This window comes from Malaya genurostris, chromosome 3, assembly GCF_030247185.1.
Source record: "Malaya genurostris strain Urasoe2022 chromosome 3, Malgen_1.1, whole genome shotgun sequence".
NCBI lineage: Eukaryota > Metazoa > Arthropoda > Insecta > Diptera > Culicidae > Malaya > Malaya genurostris.
Window position 1 is genome coordinate 175,263,679 of NC_080572.1, and position 5,378 is coordinate 175,269,056.

The following is a 5,378-nucleotide window of genomic DNA, read 5'->3' on the forward strand; positions in this document are numbered from 1 at the left end:
TAAATGCTCTACTTCTTCACTTACATACGAGGAATCCTCCTCTGGACCATCTCCATCGCCATTGGTAGTCATATTTTGTGTGTGGGAGCAGTGGAATCTCCCACACTTTTGAAGGTAATAGAAAAAAAAGAAGTGAAAAAATTTAGAAAGTAGTAGAAAGAATAAAAAGGTTTTAAAGGTACTTAACTAGTATGGCACGATGAGCTGTTGGATGATTTAATCCTTCATTCCTTTTTGCGTAACCTTGAAGTATATCCACCGGTCGACTTGTAGATCGCAAACAATTGCGGTGTTATTGCTCAATAGTGCTCGGTGAAACAAAAGAATTCACTGCTGCTACCGATGCGACGTCTCTGCACAAAACTTGCTTTGTTGAAGCCACAATCTTCGCTGCTATATTAAAGTGCTTATACTTCAGCCCTTGCTGAGATAAGCACCTTCGCCGATGTCGATTATAAAAACGCGTGTTTGCTTATCGAACACTCGGATACGAATGACAGTAGTCATTTGTCGGTCTGTGCGTACCGGCCTCCTGTCACGACGCCATCTTGATGAGATCAAAATCGGAACTTCAAAATCAGCTGATTGCAAGTAAACAAACAAACAGCAATACATTTGTTCTACGCGTTTACCTTCTTTAGTGCACGAAAATTAGTGAATTTTGTGTCGACACTCACAATAACTTGTCGGTTTACCTAAAATACAGCAGGCAGTGTTTTGGGACATCAAGTGGAGATAATTTTCACAATTTGAGAGTCGCGATGAGTATCAAAACATCGCAGTGTTTGGGGCTCGAAACGCGAGGGGCTCAACGTAATCGATATACTTTCAAATGGCTGGTGCTCACATACCGGTGTCAGATGGGTGGTGCGTACAGTCAATAAAAGCAGAGCCTGCTGTGAAGTTCGCGTTTTAATAATATTTTTGCTTGAAAAAGATTCGTCAGGTGCTTAAATTCATCGAGAGTTGTGTCTAGTTTTTGGACCTACTGACAAGAGTGAAGGACTGGTTAGACAATTGTGTCATGATTTCAAAAATGGATAAACAAATATTCATGATAGAAAGCGAGATGACAGGCCCAGTATGCAAAACAAAGTATCTATTTCTCTGATCGACCAAATGGACGACTTTTTCCCTGGTTGATAAATTTCCTTATCTTTGGTGCCTACTGTCTACACAATTGTCACGGAAATACATGAAACTCAGAACTCGCAAGCGAAGAGATTGTATGCAAAGGAGCTATGGAAGCTGGTGCAACAGTACAAAATATACATAGAGTGACGATAATGCGAAGAAATGTAATAAATTTATAAGAAACGTAATGTACTTTTAAAACCTGTTTCATATAATTATGGCTTTGATTTCATATCTTCTATATGCTTAATTTTCGAATATGCCTCGCATTATAAATATTATTACTATCAATTTAATTTTTATTATGCCGTTAGGTTATGTCGCCTCCAGTCTACACCCGTCATTCCTCCTCGAGTTTATTAATGTTTTAAATTCACTACCGTCTCTATACAGTATGAAGTTTGAAATTATTTAGAATACCTAACAATTGTGCAAACATGAACCTGAAAACATAAGTCTAAAGTATTAAACTTGTATACTCATGCTTTATCAGGGTAACTCTTCCAAATTCTACATTTGTGTAATCGGCTGTGCAAAGTATGAAGTAATGCACACAATCACTGTGAGTTGTGGCAAACACCATAATAATTATACAAAACGAAAACGCGTCTCAATAGAAGACCGGAGAACGGCGAAGATTTAATTTTAACGAGCGCCCATAAGTTATCCACTTATAGCTACAGCCAACGACTCTTGAATGTTTTGTTCAACACGTTTTCGACAACTTGTTTCCATCCGTTCATCGCGGGAACCTCACCTGTTGCCTCCCGAACAACACGCTGGTTCTGCCTCATTCAGCTGGCAAGATGAATGAAAGAAGGAAGTCAACAAATAACATCACTTTGTGGAGCAGCTTTCTCGAATTTTGTGTAGTTTTTATGAAAGTTTAAGAATAACAAATAGTCACTATTTCGAACTTTCTTTGTTTGAGCAACGTAAAACTGACGATGTTGTATCAAAACAGCATCAATCCAAACGAACATCCCTGTACACATGCAACATAATACTAGCATCGTCTAGCATTCCGACCGCTAAAACTACTCGAAGCCGGGCATGTTGGGGGATCACGGCTTAGACGAAACCTCCTTAGCGCGAAGTGCGCTGCCGGTCGGCTGGCAGCCACTTAAGCCCGATAGGAAGTGGAACTGCGAAGAATGCCGTGCACAGAAGGACGGCAAAAAAATTTGTATAAATATTCATAAAACGTGTTTCGAAAAATAATAACAAAAATGTTATTAATAAAATTAAATAAACATTTTGATATCTACTTGATTTGACAGAAATTATTGATTCCAATAACAATAATAACAATTTATGACACAATAAATTTAAGATTTTACTCAAGTGTGAGAGAATGTGTCTCCACGGTTCTCGGACCACAGGCTCGAACGGTGGATCATTCAGTTTTACGCGTCGGCTGATGGTGATGATTCTGAGGGCCTCACGCACGGGAGGAAGAATCGTTCATTCATTTTTCCTTTGCTCGTCGTTATCTGGCGTGAGCTGTGCCATATGGATCAAAGTTCCCGGTGCGGTGCGTCCACATTCTAAACCAACTTGTTTCATTTGAGCATCGGTATTGCAATCGGAATAATAAAGCTGAAACACTCGATTCCCTTCATCGGTAGAAAACTAGTGTTGTATTCGATTCAAAGTTTTTATTACATTGTTCGAATCGAAAGTTCAGAAAGGTTGGCAACTAAAACGCCCCATTGAATAAGAATAATTCCAGAAATTAACTGCAGAAAAGGTGATACAATTATAAGCAGCTTACTCCGTTTTGGATAAAATTCAGCACACTTCTTCTGTATAGCAATAGCAAACCATTTGTTTTACATAGATGGAGAAAACCAATTCGACTAAAAACTTATTTTGAAAAAAAGCGTATGTACTATTCGTATACTCTTTCACCAAACCATTAAAACTACGAAACAACTCACCATTTGTTTAAAAATGGTGCCCAAAAGAAGCTACAGAAAATCAAATTAGCAAAAAAATACAAACTGAAGAAAAAGTTCAATTCTCTTTCAGGGGGACGGGTATAGCGTGATGGGATAGTCGATGCCTTTCACGCAGCCCGCCTGGGTTCGATTCCCAACCCCACACATAGGGTCAGAAAGTTTTTCTGGTCCGAAGAGGCGAATGACCTAAGATGTTAAAGCCTCTATAATTGAAACAAAAAAAAAATTCTCTTTCAGTGAATTGAAAAATGAACAACAACGAACAATAAAAAAAAACCCTTCTTAATCCACCTAGTGGTGTGATAATGCCTTTCATAACAGTTTCATGAAAATATATTTCATACTTTTATTAAATAATTTCGGATACTAATTTAGACACCAATTGATTCAGATTGATTCAAGTAGTTTACAAAAGCATGCTTCAGTGTTTATGTCACACAGTCGGCTTTTACATGAAATTCGAAACCGAAAAAATTTTTTTGATTCCAAAAGTCTTAGAATTGCATGAAACGTCGAGATTTAGTGTCATCTCGAAAAAAAAAGTCCCAGAAATTCGATATTAGGAAAAAAATTTTTTTTGAGATAACACTAAATCTCGACATTTCAAGCAATTTTAAGATTTTCGGCATCAAAAAAAAATTTCGATTCCAGAAATTTCATGAACTCCCCCCTAACATATGGTGCTTTTTCAAGATCGAAAATTTTCAAACCTTAACCGCCGGGCAGCACCCCTTACGCATATCAGATTTAGCTCAAATTTTGCATGAGGACATTTTTCGAGGTGCCTAAACTTTTGAACAATAGCGCTTTACGAAGTTAGAGGTGATCCCAAAATAAGACCGATAAAAATCAACGTGTTTTGTCGGTAACGTCACTTATACCATCATATCTCTGGAACCAAAAGTCACAGCAATTTGATCTTTGAACTTGATCAATAGCCCAACAGTAGCTTTCAAACGAGCCCAAGTTTGTTAAAATCGGTTCAGCCATCTCTGAGAAAATTGAACGCGTATAAATATCTTCTAAAAGTGCACACACACACAGACATTTTCCGATCTCGTCGAACTGAGTCGAATGATATAAAACACTATGGGTCTCCGATGCTCCGTTCGAAAGTCGATTTTTCCAGCAATTCTAATACCTTTCTATAGAGAAAGGCAAAAACTCTTTTATTTCATTTGGTATATTTATTTTTATTTTAACTTTGTTATCTGAATTTTAAGTTTAATTCTCCCTCTTCTCTCTCTCTCTCTCTCTCTCTCTCTCTCTCTCTCTCTCTATCTCTATCTCTATCTCTATCTCTCTCTCTATCTCTATCTCTCTCTTTCTACCTATCTTTCTCTCTCTCCGTGAGTGTGTGTGTGAATGGGTGGGTGAATGGGCGGCTTAATTGTGTGTTTGTGTGTGTGTGTGTGTGTGTGTGTGTGTGTGTGTGTGTGTGTGTGTGTGTGTGTGTGTGTGTGTGTGTGTGTGTGTGTGTGTGTGAGTGTGTGTGTGTGAGTGTGTGTGTGAGTGTGTGAGTGTGTGTGAGTGTGAGTGAGTGTGTGTGTATGTGTGTGTATGTGTTTATGTAACAAAAATTTGCTCTAGATTTTCTCGGAGTTGGCTGGACCGATTTTCACAAATTTAAATACAAATGAAAGTTCTCTTGGTTCAATAGTTTGCTTTTGAACTTCACCCGGAACGGACTTTTGGTTCTAGAGTAACGAGATAAAATGTGCAAAAAAAAGAAGAAAAAGTGCACTCAATTTTCTCCGAGATCGCTCAACCGATTCACTTCAACCAAGATTCAAATTAAAGGTCTTATGATCCCATAGGTTGCTATTGAATTTCATTTGGATCAAACTTTCGGTTCGGGAGTTACGGGGTAAAGTGTGCAAAGTGAACTAAAAACGTTTCATCGATTTTTTCAGAGATCGCTCATACAATTTTCTCAAACGTAGGTTCAAATGAAAGGTCTTACAACCCCATTTAATTTTACCAAATTTCATACGTAAACGGCTTCTGGTTCCGGAATTACAAACTGATAGGTATAAAAATTTCATTTTCAGGGACGTTGATTTATACATGACACGGAAAAATTCTATTAAATACATTCAAATAGCCGTATAGTTCTTGAATTGGACAGATTTGGTTAGTTGATGACCAAATACACTGCTTTTGAGTATACCGGATCTTCGTTTCAGCTTCCGAAAATATAAAAAAAAATGATCGTTTACTCCAAACCGGAAATCACTTCTTAGAAGAGGAAAACCGATTTTCACAAACTCAGATTCAAATTAT